This window comes from Condylura cristata, unplaced genomic scaffold (assembly GCF_000260355.1).
Source record: "Condylura cristata isolate star-nosed mole 26May11 unplaced genomic scaffold, ConCri1.0 scaffold00008, whole genome shotgun sequence".
Lineage (NCBI taxonomy): Eukaryota > Metazoa > Chordata > Mammalia > Eulipotyphla > Talpidae > Condylura > Condylura cristata.
The window spans coordinates 22,390,175-22,406,550 of NW_004567109.1; the positions used below are offsets into that span (position 1 = coordinate 22,390,175).

Genomic DNA, 16,376 nt, shown 5'->3' on the forward strand with positions numbered 1-16,376 from the left:
GATAACATTTATTTGAAGAGGTGAACTTATAACCCTAAAGATCTACAGCTTTAAACCAATATTACCTTAGTAAATGTAATTTTAGAAGAAAGAAAGCTGGAATGATCAAGCACCCTGCAAATCCAATTTTAAAATAAATAAATAAAAGCTGTGTTGGCTAGAAACAATTGAAATTAGAAGATGAACAATTTTCACACCCTTCCAATACCCCTCCATGTTCACATTCAGTAAAAGAAAGGAGAGGAGGAAGAAAATTCATCCTTCTCTTAGAAGGATAAAGAAAATTAGCTTTTGAAAAAGTAGGTGTCTGTAAAGTATTCTAAGATCCTCATCACTTCCAAAACCTTGTTGAGAGAGGATAAAACAAGCCAAAGTAAGATAGCGAACAATGGAAAGAATGTCCCTAAAAAAGGGATGTCTTCAAATGAGTTGAGTCAAATGGTCCATCAAGTAGTTCTCAGGCTCTGCCCTAAGAGTGTAGTGAATCATCTGGGTGAACTTAGCGCGCAAGACATCCATAAATAATTAGCTTATTCAAGTCTCATTTACCTCATAAAGGTGTCCATTCTGTGCTCTTATAACACAAGGGAGTCTTTGCTTCTTTCTTTTGGGATTATTTCATTAAAGTTCCTTAGTTTTTTTTAAATAATATTAGACTTAACAAAGAGCTGTGAAGATTGAGTGAATTCCCACACAGCCTTTACCCAGTGTTAACAGTTTACATAATCACAACACAATGACCAAAACCAGGAAATTGCTATCAATGCATTCTACTAACTAAACTATAGATTTTTCTCTAATTTTACCAGGTTTCCCACTTCTGCCCTTTTTTAGTTCCAGTCTGCAACTCAGGACTCCACCTTGGCTTTGTCTGAGGTTCTTGGTCTCCTCTAACCTCTGACTATTGAGATGGTGGAAATGTCTTGTTTCTCCTTAAAGTTTCACCCACGATTTTAGCATTCTTTGGGTAACCTGTCCACTACAATTCTGTGGTGTTCTAATGGTGATTTTCTATTTGCCTCATATCTTTCTATTTATTAATTGGAATTCTTCCAAAGAGAAGGGTTGTCCTTTCTCCCCCTTAAATAGCCAGATTAATCGACTTTTATCTTTACCAGTCTAAACACAGATATTTATTTTATTCATTGAGTTATAACAATACCTTTTATTAATTTTTCAGCTCTCTTTTTTCAGCTTTGAACACTGAGAGTTCATTCACACATTGACACCTGTATTTGACATACGCTCACTATTGTTTTGTTGGTGCTGAAAAGCACTTCCTTACTGTGTGGCAGGCTAAGGTACTCCAGAATCATTTCATATTTTTCCTGCCCAGTATTAGAATCTACTGTTAAAAAAAAATCTGGTTCCTTTTACTGGGTAATACCACTTTTGAAAATATTTATTTATGCATACAGAAGTGGGGTACAGGTGAGCGGTAAAGGGGGAGGTGAGAGGATTCACTAGAGACAGAGTGGGAAGCAAAGCAGGCAGATCAATGAGGGGAGCAGCGGGCAGGTCAGGAGAGACCTGCCACGCCATGTGGGTCACCTCCAGGGCCCTGGATCAAATTTGCACTGAAGTGGCTGCAGCTAGCTTGCAGTGCTGTGCCCTAATCCATTGTACCACCAGGAAGGTTGTTGTTACTTAAGTGGATGCTTCTACTACTGATTGGGCAAGGTTCTTCTTTTCTAATATAAGCATTGAATGCCATAATTCTCCCTCCCTCAGCACAGCTGTGGCAACATCTCACAAATTTGGTACATTGTATTTCCTTTTCATTCACTCTTGCTTCCCTTAGGAGTTCCTCTTAGACACGTGCTAATATTTCCATATACTTTGGTATTTTCCAGATGTCTTTCTGTAACTAATTCTGGTTTAATTAAATTATTATTGATGAACCTACTTTCTATTACTTCTATTCTTTTATTGTAAAGGTTTTTTTTAGGCCTCAATATAGTACTTTTTGGTAAATGTTCCAGGTTCCCTACAGAAGGCCATGTTGTTGGGTGTGTGTTCTATAAATGTCAATTAGGTCAAACTGGTTGATCATGATGTTCATGTCACTATAGTCCTTTTCTTCCTACTTGTTCTATCATTTACTGAGAAACACTGAAGTTCTCAACTATAATTATGAAGTTTTTTATTTCACCTTCAATGCCATCAGAACTTCTATCATGTGCTTCAAAACTCTTTTATTAGGTACATATATATTTAACATTGTCACTTTTTGGGTACTTGAGCCCTTTATAACTATTAATGTGCCTCTTACTGTTTATAATAGTCCTTGTTCTGAAGTCTATTTTGTTCACTATTAATATAATGACTCCAGATTTATATTTTTTAGTGTTCACATAACATCTTTTTTGATCCTTTTATTTTTAACCTATCTGTCTTATATTTAAAGTTTATATACAGTGTAGAGTTTTGTTTTGTTTTGTTTTGTTTTGTTTTGTTTTGTTTTGTTTAACCAAATCCAACACTCTGTTTCCTTTCTCTAGGTTCAGTAGGAATTTACCAGTACTCAGTAGGTAATACAATCCCTCCCCTCACACTTACATGCCACACAAATCAAGGCTATTGATCACCAGGTGGAATTCCTTGCCCCCATACCATACAGTAATTTCTGTCCCTTCCCTGCAGTGCCCCACAAGGAGACTTTTTGTAGACGCTCACAAACATTCCTGTGAACTCATGGTGGTAGAGTTCATGAAGAAATGTCTGTGAGAGATACGGACTCCCTTATTTGTAGTCCCCTTTTGGCCTCAACCTTTTTAGAATGGGCCAACTTGAGCTTATATTTTTCAATAAAAGCAAAAATTAAAATAGTACATGACCGTAGCAAAAAGTGAAATAGATAAAACAGAAAAGTGTGACCCTTTAAAATCCTTAGAATATCACTCCCCAGACATAATAATTTCCATTAACTGTCTGCCTTCCAGTCTTGCTCTGTGTGACAAGAACAGAATTCTCAAACACATCATCCCAGGCCAGACAAATGAATACGAAGTAGTCTAAAATAACAAATGGTTATATAGAAATAAACATAAACAAACCTATAAATCAAGTCTGGTGAGGGCCTACCCCTCTCATACACTTATGGGGTACAGCATGTGATTTGGGGCTAAACCATTGGTACATCATTCTCTTCCTGGTCACAATGTTGGTTCAACAAGACTCTTAGAGAGCCAGTTCAGAGTTCTAAGGAGACTAAATCTAACTCATTCTCATAGGTATTAAAATTGAAAGACTAAGGCCCTTCTTGGTGGTTAAAGCACAGCACTTCTTAGCTAAAGCTGCTTCAGCACTAGTTTGATCCCCCACCCAGGGAGGTGACCCATATGACATGGAAGTCTCCTGATCTGCCCACTGTTCCCCTCAGCAGTGTATTTCATTGATCTACCTGTTCTGCTCCCCCACTCTGTGTCTGATGAATCCTCTCACAGTCCCTGTATCTCTGGCCTGTACCCCAGTTCTTGTATGCATAAATAAATAAATCTTTAAAAAAATAAAATAAAATTGAAAGATTAAGAAAAGCCTTGACCCACCCTGTCCAACTTGGTTCCCAGAAGCCACATGTACACAGCCACTGAGCACTTGAAATGGGACTCCTAAAAACTGAGATGCTCTAGAAGAGTAAAAGACACACTGGCTTTCACATACTCAGTATGGAAATAGAATGTAAACTTTTTCACGAATAATTTTTTTGGCTACATATTGAAGTAAAGTGTGTGGCTCCCAGTTATTGAACAGCCCTGGTCTAGAACACTGAACCCCTGAAAATCAAGCCCCACCAGTGGACTTTCCAGAATGTGAGGTAGGGCTGACTTGGCTTCCTGGCAGACACCATGGACAGTCATACTATATGTCCATTGGACAACAGACCACATACTTCCATCGATGACTAAGAGAGTAGACAGATTGGTACAGAGTATTCCACTTGGCGAAAGTCAAATAACTTTTTTCCTTTAACACCTTAGTGTGTGTCTAGAATGTGGCACCACCTCTATTGTTGATGTTCTTCCTTGTTTCACATACTTTACCTTCTGCCTGAGAACCTCTGTCCTCTCTTCACTTAACTGCTCCCTTGAGTTGCAATTTAAATGCCATCTCCTCAAAACTGAGTTCCCTGATCACTCAGTTTAAAGTAGGTCATCCTGTTAATTGCCTCTCAAGCACCTCATCTTCTCTGTCCAAAATATGTATGTCAGTTTCTCTAGTTATCTGCTTGGTAGCTTCTTTCCTTCCTTCTCCCTACCATGTATTAGTCCAAGGCACAGCTATGTGGCTTTATTCTTCTATCCCCACCACCCAAAACAGTGACTGACACATAGAGGTGCTTGATAAACATGTGCTAAAAGCCAGGAAGGGATGTGAAAGTGGGCAGGAGAAAGAAGGAGGCCAGGGGAGGTGAAGGAATGTGATGGGGAAACTGGATAATCCAGAGTAAACTAAACCTGGGAGAGCTTCTTCATGATTCACACTGCCTAGTGCAAACACAAAGAAAAGGTGTGAGCTGACAAACAATAGGTCTAGAAAGAGGAGTCTGGAAGTCAGTGGTTCCCTGGACCTGCCCTCAGGCATAAAAGTCAAAGATCAGAGATGCAAATGGAAAACCTACAAAAAGAATGAAGAGTCATGGAAGCTTTTGTCTTCTGTCAATGACAACCTGGTTCTTAGACACATTCTTACAAACTTAATACAAAAAGAGGGAAATGGATTCAGGCTTCACTGTAAGAGTGAGTACTCACCTGGCACGTCTTAAGACTGAGGACCTCTGTTTCAAGGAACGTCTCACAAACCTGTCATATGCCAGAGGTCTTTCTAGTTCCATAAAAACAGGGAATATATACCATTTTCCTGTTCACATTCTTGTTCTTACATGAGATCTTTACTACTTCCTTGTTGGCTTACTCATTTTTTTGCACTATAGAGGGAGGAGGATCTGTTACTGAAACTCTTTAGGAATGACAGGTAATTGTCTCTTAATTATTGCCCCGGAATAACGTGAGAAGGACTCGTGTTAAATGAAACATCTCTTCATTTTATGTTAATGTAATACACAATTTTAATTCATTAATTTTATGATGGAAAAGTTGACAGATACAGAATAATTTGTGTAATGTGCATTATTATATAAAATATAAGGGAGAAAAAAAAATAAGGGAGAGATGACATTTTTGAAACCAGCACCCAATTTAAGATTTATAACATTACCTGTGAAGCCCTTTGTGTGACTTTCCCTGCTTTCATCTTATTTATTTAAAGCATGGAAACTGCTTTCTCAGAAAACTCCAGGATGAGAATTTAAGAGGGGATTTGGTGCTGTCCACCAGCCAGGTGCTGACGAGGCCGGCATAAGATGGGGAGGGCCACCATCTCTGGGATGAAGTGCTTCTCTCCTTTCCCTTTGATCTTTCTTCCTTCCTCCTTTATTTTTTTTTTTTTTTAAAGTAATTGCTACACTTTGCTAGAAGGATTGGGAAGTCTACCAATACAGGTAGCAGGTACAGGACCATACAATTCTGTCTTTCCTTTTCTAATGGATAGTTTCTATTAGGGTTTTTTTTTTTTATTGTTTTTGTTTTCAATCAAATCAGTCATGTACTTAAAAACCAAACATCAGAATCTTTGCACTAGCAATCTTTGATTTATCACAGAAACACACAGCTTCATCTGGAATCTGGAAAATACCTTACAGATTGAACAATCTTCTTATTTGGGAGTGAAAAAAAAACAAGGTATAGGACATTCTCAAGGTTATTCAGCTAAGTGCATATCTGCAGTTTCCAAATCATCTGTATGTGCCATTGCTCAATGCTCATCATTGAGAGATTTTCATTACTAAAAATTCAATCACATTATTAACCATTTTATTTTAGACTAAAGTACCTCACCTAAAGTATCAGCTTTTTATTTAAAAAATATTAATAAAGATGATAGCTGAGCCATATATATAAGAAAATATATATTAATACCAATGAAAAATTATTTTATTCATAACAGCATTTCTGATACACTACTTCATATACTACATTTTTTGCTCTTATTTCTACTTCTAATAAAATATGTAGCTGAGCTTTAAATATGTAGACACTTCAGCATACTTTTAAATGCTGAAAGTAATCATCACTGACTTTTTTTCTCATATCAGGAACATATAGAATGCTATATTCAATTAGTTAACAAAAAAACCCTGAATTCTCACTAGGTGTCTGTCACTATTTCAGACTTCTCAGCCTGGTTTCAATACTCTGGAGTCTTCCCCCAGACAAACATGCCAATCTTACTTCTTGATGCCCACTCCACCCTACATCCAATCTACTCTGCTCACATAGGAATTATTAATATTATTTGAGTAACCTATTTATTTTCCCAGCTAGTCCAGTCACCTTTGGAAAACAGAATCTATCTGAGATCCATTTTAGAACCGTACAATTCTCAATCTCTACAATTACCATAATACAAATTGGTAACAATTTTGGCATCTTAAAACTACTGGCTGCGGATTTTATGTTTATGCTGAAGAATTCAAGGAAGTCAGAGCTTCTTAATGATATGTAAAATATTTGACTGAAGAGTAATTTTCTAGTTGCAAAGCAAAGATAATAAGGAAGCAGTCCAAGTATACTGCAGATGCATGTGTAAACAAATTATGGGATAGCCTTACAATGGATTGCTTTTCAGTCTAGAAAAGGAAGGACATTCTGTCCCATACCACAACAGAGATGAACCTTGAAAATATTACGTCAAGTGAAATAAGTCAGTCAAAAAGGACAAGCACTGCATGGTTCCACTTGTATGAATTTCCTAAGAACAGTCAATTTCACAGAGGCAGAAGTAGAATCAGTTGCCAGGGGTGGGGATGAGGAGGAATGAGGGCTACTTTTTAATGGCTCAGGGCTTCTCCTTGGGAAGATGAATGCCTTGTGGAGCTGGATGGAGGCACTGGTTGTACTACCAGTACATATGCACCTGACGCCGCAGAACCCATACTGGAAAACTGTTAAAACGGCAAAGATCATGTAATGTTTATTTTATTACAATTCTAAAAATTAAAAAAGCAAAGAAACTGAGTCATGCAAATATTTTTTCAGTGTTAAAATTTTTAATACCTTTGATTAATATATCACAATTTTAACCAAGGCCATCTTCTCAGGCACAGCCACTCAGGGTCACCTAAGGAAAAGACAGAGTTGACTTTTTACTGAAAAGTCTCTGGGAGCATTTTCAATAGACTCATTCTACTCTGAGACTACTATGTCCCCTGAGATTTTCATAATCAGGAATTACACACAGCTGATTAATTTAAAAGGTGTTCCTAAGATTTTGATGACTGTTCTTAATCAAAGCCATGGATTGGCACAGATCCATAATGTTTTCTTTTATGATTCTGAGTAGAACACTAACTATCTTTCCCCTCTATGCCCACAGGAAAAATCACTGTATTGCAAGTTACTATTGAAGTTGAGAAACCACCTAGGAAGAATTTATTTTCCCAAGGTAAAACTTAGCATGTATAACATACTAATACAAACTGTAAATAACAGGGGGACTGGCAGCAAGGGGAAAGGGTAAGTGGTCACTCTCTGTATTTCCTAACCAGCTTTCCATAAACCTAAATCTGCTCTAAAAATAAAGTGTGTCAATTAAAAAAATAAAACTCTGTATTTTAAATTCTTGGAGTTTTTGTTATAGCAAATGATCTTATTTGGTTCATATAAATAAAAGAGGTGCTTTCTTAACAAGATAATATAGTCTCTGTTTAAGCATGTAATAGAGGTGGCCATTTACATAAGGATATTTGTTAGCCAGTGAGCTTCAAATCATATCGGAACATCATGGGAGGAAAAGGAAATAGCATTAGGATGGAATCTACAAGTTATAATCCCCTCGTTTCTGCTCCTCATTGCACTGGAAACTCCATATTACAAATACATGACTTTGCTTTTGTCTTGCCACTTGGAGACTACAGACAGACACACTGGAGGCCTTAAACACAGAGGTAATTAAGTACTGGAAGAAGGACAAGTGGATGGTGGGCTTCGGGGTGTGGAATCTGCAGTAAGTTGGTGGCAGAGCCACAGCCGGCATTTGGTTCTTCTGAAGCACAGCCTCGGTTACTGTCCACATGACACTGTGTTTTTAAAATTCCCAGCCTAAAGGATATTTTATAACTGAGCAATGAATGAATGACCAGTCCAATTTCCTTGACTATTTTCTTGCTACATCCACTTTCAGAGTGAAAAAGAAAGGAAGATGAGGAAAAAGAGAAAACAGAAGAATGAAGCAGATGAAGGAGAAAAAGAATAATAAGGAGAAAGAAATTGGAGAGAAGGAGAAAAGAACAGCAGTGAATCGACACTGGAAGTGAGTCCTGCATGCACAGAAACAGGCCTCTGGCACAGGCCCCCGGGTGCTGCAGACACTCCTGCTGCTGACGTGTTGGAACCCAGGAATTCTTGGCCCTTAAACTAGGTGCCAAGCTCAACATGACATCCTGGCCCCTGGCACAGCTGAATTACATAACTGGGACTCTACCCTGAGAGGGGACTTCAGATGGAGGACTGCTCAGGGGTGGGTCTATAAGCACAGCACAGGGCTACCAGGAAGATCCAGACCACCCAGGATGGGACAGTGGCACCCTGGCAGCCTTGCACATCTTCATCTCACCCTCAGATTCTCTAGGACAGGTATGTCACAGGCTGTGTGCAGTATTTAAAGGTTCCCTGGGAGCCAAAGTATTTTGGCAAAGTCTGTATTTACTGACTGCAGATATATTGGCTCCACTTGTATCCTAGAGTCAGTGTTAAATCCCCAAGAACTCATTAGTAGTTTCTAGCACACATACAAGTCCAGAAAGCCTTTGTTTTGCTGATTAGGGAGGCTGCATAAATTTTTAACTGATTATTAAGAAATAAATGCCAACCTTTGCAGAAAAATACATTTCTCTCTGTCTCTGACTGAATACCAAGGAGGCCTCAGGGCCTTCACCTCTGCATGGGCCCTGGTTCCACCCGGGCTGTGGGGCCAACTCCACCCCTGCAGCTGTTTTCAAGGGCAGTTCACGCATCATCAGAGGTCCTGAGTCTCTGAGCAGGAGGTCATGGTCCTTCTGAGTCAAAACCCACAGAGAACACAAGTCTTCCTGGGAGCCTGCGGTACCACCTCATGCAGAATTTTGAAAACCATTATACCATGGTCATGGAATTCAGTTAGGCCTGAGTTTGAATTCCAGCTAGCTGTGGCCTACAGCGAATTGCTTCCTCTTTCCAAGTCTGGGTTTCCTCCTTTGAGAGCTGGAATTAATAATAGCAACTACCCCTCCGGTGGTGTAAGGATTAAACAGACAATGCTCCAAAGAATCCAGGAGAGCTCTGGGTACATCAAGCTCAGTAAATGGCAGCCATTGTTACTATTATTCAGGAGTTTTTCTCTCAGCTTCTAGGTTTTTTTTTTTCCTCTAGTGTTTCCATGAGTGGAAAATCAAGGCTAAGGATGCTGAACTGAAAATTAAAGGAGAAGCTAATCTTTAGGGGTGTGTTTTTTTTATATATATAATGTTGATTTTTTAATAATTTTAAATTATATATGTGTGCATATATATATATATATATATATATATATATATATATATATACATCATTCTTCATTTTGTACATGTTTTTCATCTCAGTTGAAATTCACTCATGTGCCATCACCATAATCTTAGGGGCATATTTATAGGACATACCATATTTGTAGAAGGTGTTTATATATTTTATATTTTATTCTCACCATAGTCTTAGGGGCATATTTATAGGACATACCATATTTGTAGAAGGTGTTTATATATTTTATATTTTATTCTCACAGCAATGTTAATTGGCATGGTAGCCACAGGCTACCATAAACCCTATTCTACAGAAGGCTGAAAGCAGCCCAAAGAAGTCAAAATACTGACCTTGGGGAGGTGGGGAGGGAGAAAAGCCTGCGCTTGGTAGACTGAGGTGGGGAGGGAGGTCAGAGTGGTTTGGGAAAAATTGTGGCAGGAAGGCAAGAGAATATTAAGAAGTGTCTCTGTGGGTTACGAATTGGTTCTCTTTAATGTTCTTTCAGAGATGCAAGTTAAGATTGGAATTCCTTTTTAATTAGTAGCTCCATTGTTGTTCTGAGACCACCTCAGTTCAGAGGGCATAGTTAAGTAGGAGAGAAGCACTTTCACCAAAACTGTAAGCCCGTCTCCTGCAACAGCAAAAACTCATATTAAACCAACCGGGACAAATGACCTCACTGCATGAAGCATGGCGACCAGCGATGCAGGCCACACCTCAGACAGGGCCAGGAGCCAGTGGAGGCCCCAGAGATTCAGCCTCACTTAAACCACAGCAATCCACCCCCACGCTGCTCCCAGGGCACAGTCCTTTTTGTTCTTTCAATTTTTTCCCTCTTTAATAATGAATGTGTGACTCAGAGGTTTAATGAGTTACCAAGAGAAGTTAACCAGAAGGGAAGCCCATTGAGTAAACGCATAATTAAAACTGCAAATGGACAGAGGAATACAATCATTGTGGGAGGGGGGCACATATGGGAGTGACGGGGGGTTGGGGGCTATACAGGGCCTTTGGGACTTAAATGATTTCTGGTGGCAATTTGGAAACTAAAGGAGAATTGGGAGCCTTTCCACAGTCACAAGGACAAAGAGGCTGCCTGGGACTTTGTCTTTCCTCTCCAAATGACCTAGACTGGTAGCCAGGAGTCACCTCCAACAGCAAAGACTGAATTCACCAAGGGAGTCATTACCCCTTTGGTGCTAACACTGCAAGGCTCTTGTGTCAATGGCTTCCCAGGTCTGGATAAATTTCCTGTGGGAAATGATAACAGTTGAGAAAGTGAAAAGCAAAGGCAGCCCCACACTGGATTTTTTTCTCGGTAGCCCAAGCCTGGACCTATTCCGCATCTGCCGAGGCCGGCCTGGGAGAAAGGCTGAGAAAGAGAACGCACACTGCCCACAAGAGAGCAAGGTTGGATCCCCACGCTCACAGCAGCCACAGGCCACCTGCAGCGACAGCCCACTTGCAGAAGGTCAGGATTGGAAACGGACAGTGTGGGGGCAAGTTCTTAGGAGACATTCAGGCTAATGGTAAGCAAGAGCCATCACACTTACAGTGTCAGGATTCTGTTAAATGGCAGCAACAGAGAGCCCATTCAGCCTAGGAGTCTGTTCCAGGAGTTTCTGTAACTACAGCCACTCCAGGTCAGCCCTGCCAATAAACCAGCTATGTAAATTCACGTCAAATGCCCAATTCTTTAACTATGCTGACAAGTGTGCTGGTTTTCCAGGAGCTAGCCTCTCTTCCTGCCCAGAAGATAGAAACAGCTGCTCTGGCCAGGTAGGAAGGGTCTGTGAACTCAGAAGCATTTTCACTAATGGGAATGAAAAGGTGTTCCCCAAAGGAACACCTGGGAGTAAAAAGTCACTTTTAACTTTTGTTTGAATATAAGCTTGGATAGTTTTAAAACAGCCCTGGAAACAGATCATTAAAACTAGAATATGAACCAGGAAGGAACAGAGGAGGAAGGTACCCTGCTTTGGGATCAGTCATTTCCATACATTCTCAAACTCCTTTCTCAGTGCTCAGGGCTGAGGAGGAGCGAATCACTGGAGGGATCTAAAAAGCCTCGTAAGAGGTGTAGCCTAAAACTTTCTTTTAGTCAATCCTGTATGTTTATTTTTTAAAGCAAAACTATACCTACATATGAACACACACATTAGAAGGGAAATTAACGATACAGCATGATAGAATTCAGTGGTTTTTCATCTTTACTCAATAAAAAATGTAGTTATTTACATTTCTACCCTACTTTGTGAAAACCTACCTCCACTAATATGTAAGCCAGTAGAAATAAAATTTAAAAGAATGGTCCTGTGTCCCAAGAAAATAAAAGTTTCATCAAAATAATTTTTGGGCATATAAATTTTTAACAGTTCAAATAAAGTGGACTAGAATCCAAATTGCTATTTTAATTCTGATGCAATCTCCAAGTAGGCATTAATTCCTTAACACTGCTAAATAAGTTAGTGTTAGCTCCTCATAAGGAAATGTCAATAAACAGCAGGAAACACACTGAACCACCCTTAGCTTGACACAGCAAAAGGGGGAAGACTCTGAAGCCAACCCACTTGCGAACAAGTCCTGGCTTCCATATAAATAGCTTAAGAAACTGAATTAACATCTCTGAGCCAACCAGATCCTCCAAAAAAACACTTTGGAGAAGTCCACTCTCCAAGGACAGACTGGGTTCAAGAGTGAAAGACAGAAAAGTTCAAAACGCAAAGATCTCTAGTATGTAGGTGGGGCACAGAATGAAAGTTCAGAGCTTGGAGGAGAATGATTTGGAAGGTTTTTTCATAGTCCAGACCAATGCTGAGCAAAGGGATAAATGAACCCCTAAAACATTACAATGTGATTCAAAAACCCTGCCGGCCACAGTCAGCTCACCATCTGAATCAGTGCCTGAGTCAGGCAGGACACGCACCCGCACCGGTCCTTGAACTGTACGTTTACCTGAGTCAGTCTATTTTGAAAAGCTAAAACCAATCTACATATGGCATTTCAGGGCGAGTCAACTCACCCACATGCAACCGACCACGGGTGGGTTTTTTCTTTTATTCATAGATACCCTGAAAATAGGTCTGAAAGCAGAGAGCTGCTACACGAGGCAGCAGAAACAGCACACAGCGACTGCTGGACAGCCCACAGGTATCTCTGGGACCCTGGCAAATCACTGAACCCCCTGAACTTACAGTTCTCATGTGTAGAATGGGTGGCATAAAGGCTGCTAGTGTTCAGGCCTCCCTGGTGGCCTAGGGGTTAAGTCTCAAGGCTACCACTGAGACAGCCTAAGTTCAATTCCCAACCAGGGAGGTGACCCACATGGTGCAACAGACCTCTCCTGTCTTGCCTGCTGCCCCCCTCAGCAGTATATTTTAGTCAATCCACCTGTTCTGCCCCCCTCTCTGTTTCTGGTGAGTCCTGTCACTCCCATAGCTCTGGCCTACACCCCAGCTCTTCTATGCAAAATTAAATAATGAAATGTCTAAAAGAAAAAGGGGTCCCTCCCTGGTAGAACAATGGGTTAAAAGCACAGCACTAAGAAGCTAAAGCCACTGCAGCACGAGTTCAATCCCCGCCCCAGAGGTGACGCACATGGCACAGCAGACCTCTCCTGACCCGCCCATTGCTCCCCTCAGCTTGTTCTGCACCCCACTCTGTCTCTGAGGAATCCTCTCACCACCCCTGCACCTCTAGCCTGTACCCTAGTTCTGTATGCATAAATAAATCTTTTTTAAAAGGGGGGGTGGAATTCCTGTCTCCAAGGTTCTACTAGCTACTGCTGTGCAGATGTTCAACCTGCCAGCCTCAAAGGTCAACAGTGGACACCAACCAGCTAGTTGGTGACTGTTAGAGAAAATGGAGCTAACTCAGGCTTTTTCCCACCCTATGGCCAGCACTTGTGGCCTTGCATTCTGCATTCCTCCTAGGTCGTGGAGGCCCGGGGTGGAGTGGCATACACACAGAGCATGTGTACCAACGACCCCAGACACAAGGGCCCAGAGAGCACAGCACGCACACATGTGAATGTGGACACCTGGCCAAGGTGCGAGGGATAAAAGGGGCTCCTCTGCTCTGGTGGGGAGTGACCAGTGGGCTCAGTTGCCTTTTCCCTGCCCACTGGCTTATTCCCTGATTCAGCATTAAAGGCCTGTAAAATCCACCGAAGGCTTATTGGAGCTTTCTCTTTTCATATGCAAGAATTGACAATGAGGCAACTTGGCCTGGTCTGGATGGTCGCACATCAGCACGAGTTTACTTCCTTCCACCCTGTAAAGGGCAATGGTTCGCCTGATCAGGATGGACAAAGATTCCAAGTATGGATTTATCTTTCCTGCTATAGGTCTCAGTCACCCGCAGCATCACTGAACTCAGAGAATTGGCTGCTATGCTGAAACTGATCCTGCATAAATTCACTTCAGACCAAAAATTCCACTCTGCAGCAAGGTGCACCTATGACTATGTGACCCACAGGCCCTCCCACTGCACACCACTTAGAAGCTACAGGCTGGATAGAATATTGGAGCCAGCCCTCCCTGGTGGCGCAGCAGGTTAGGACACAGCATTGCAAGCTGGCTGCAGCTGCTTCAGTGTGAGTTCAATCCCCGGCCCCGGAAGTGATCCACATAGCACAGCAGACCTCTCCTGTCTCACTCCTCATCTATCTCCCTGTCCTGCTCCCCACTTTGTCTCTGGTAAATCCTCTCACCACTCCTGCACCTCTGGCCTATACCCCAGTTCTGTATAGATAGATAAAGAGATCTTTAAAAAAGAAAGAAAGAACATTAGAGCCATCTCTTGAAAGCACAGCTGAGCATAAATCCCTGCACAGGTGGAACACTGTCTCTGGAAAGGTAGCAGCTATCTGAAATCAAGAGCCATAATATGTGGCTGTTTCTGAATAAATGGAATACATAGGTCTGGGAGCCTAGGGGTGGGATAGAGAATAAGAATGACCCCACTCACTTTTATTCCCAGTGTCTCTTGGGAAATAGTGTCTCTCACACCTAACACTTTAGTATTAGTATTAGTGTTTACGGTTCTAGAGATGTTTCCATGTGGGACGGAGTTTTTGCTAAAATTAAAGCTGTAGCTGCTGTCTGCCAGGTTAAGGTGTTCATTCCAATAAGAGGTAAATAATGAAGGGGAAAAAAAAACAGACACAAAATGGAGTTGTCTTACTGGGAAGGGGGTTTGACCATCATCATGAGGAAGTGGGGATGCTGTTATCTAACGGGTGAGAGAGGGGTGTGGGTGACGAGTGACTGATGTGACAGGTAATTGGCTGGAGTGTGCCTTGGTATATGAATGCCCACTTTTTTTAAAAATTTATTTCTTTATTTAGACATACAGAACTGGGTTATAGGCCAGAACTGCAGGGGCGGTAAGAGGATTCACCAGAGACAGAGTGGGGAGCAGAACAGGCAGACTGATGAAGTACACTGCTGAGGGGAGCAGCAGGCAGGTCAGGAGAGATCTGCTGCACCATGGGGGTCACCTCCAGGGTGGGGAATCAAACTTGCACTGGGAAGCGGTTGCGGCCAGCTTGCAGTGCTGCATCCCAAACCACTGCACCATCAGAGAGGACTGAATGTCCACTTTTTTTTTTTAAAGATTTATTTATTTATTCACACAGAACTGTGGTACAGGCCAGAGATGCGGACGGTGAGAGGATTCACCAGGGACAGAGTGGGGAGCAGAACAGGCAGATTGACGAAGTACACTGCTGAGAGGAGCAGCGGGTGGGTCAGGAGAGGTCTGCCGTGCCATGTGGGCAACCCCCAGGCAAGGCGGGGATCAAACTCATGAGGTAGTGGCTTAAGCTTCTTAGTGCAGTGCTTTAACCCACTGCACCACCAGGGAGGGCCCCGAATGTCCACTTTTAACTGTAACTTGGAAAGTACAACTACCACGACCTGGCAAAGGCATGATAACCAGGGACTCAGAACCCCTGGTTTAAGTCTTATTCCACCAGACAAGCCACCATGGTCAGCAAAAATGCCAGCCAAGACAGGATTTTAGAGAGGACAGCCCACAAGGGAGATGATGAGTATCAGTTATGGGCTCAGGAACAACTGCAATAAGGGGGACTGTAGCTTGTCCCATGAACCCCAAAATGCTGACCAACAAGAATCCAACAGAGGTCATGAGAGGATGAAGTAATTTTCAAGTGGAAACCAATGGATCTGAATGGCACAAGGGGTGGACTATACCAGGTGCTACTGGTGCCCCCTGCAAACCCCCACTTACCAGGCTGCAGGTGTTGCTTGATTATTACTCATATCTGCACCCCTCTTGGAAGGATTCCATTTAGCTGACAGCAGTTGCCTTTTTTAGAATTGTCACTCCCACCACCCCCAAAGGATACGATGGGAAGTAATCAATCCTCTTGCATCCAAGCTGGGAAACCTTTGTGTATACTCCCAATCTAGAATTCCTAGGGGTGTGGGTTATCTTAGTCTGTTTCGACTGCTTTAACAAGGCACCATGGACTTGGTAGATTATATGCAATAGAAATTGGTTTCAAACAGTTCTGGAAATCTGAGATGAGGGTGCCAGGCTGGGTGAGCCTCTGATGCTCTGATGAGGGCTCTCTGAGTTACAGACTGCTGTCTTCTTGTTAGACCCTCACATGGTGGAAAAGGTATAAAGAACTCTCTTGGGTGTCTTCCACAATGGGACAACCCCATTTATGAGCGCTCCACCTAATGACTGAATTATGTCCCAGAGGCCCATCTCTGATACATCCACATTACAGGTTAATTCTGCCCCCCTCTCTGT

At 41.8% G+C, this 16,376-nt stretch overlaps 1 long non-coding RNA gene across 1 annotated transcript in view; it reads right to left on the bottom strand.

Annotated features, from left to right (window-relative positions):
- Positions 1-7,115: 7,115 nt before the first annotated feature.
- Positions 7,116-16,376, bottom strand: part of LOC105853396 — a 52,662-nt gene continuing 43,401 nt past the window's right edge. Inside the window, exon 3 of the long non-coding RNA XR_001145244.1 lies at positions 7,116-7,179. This is a non-coding gene — a long non-coding RNA (uncharacterized LOC105853396). The remainder of the gene's footprint in view (positions 7,180-16,376) is intronic.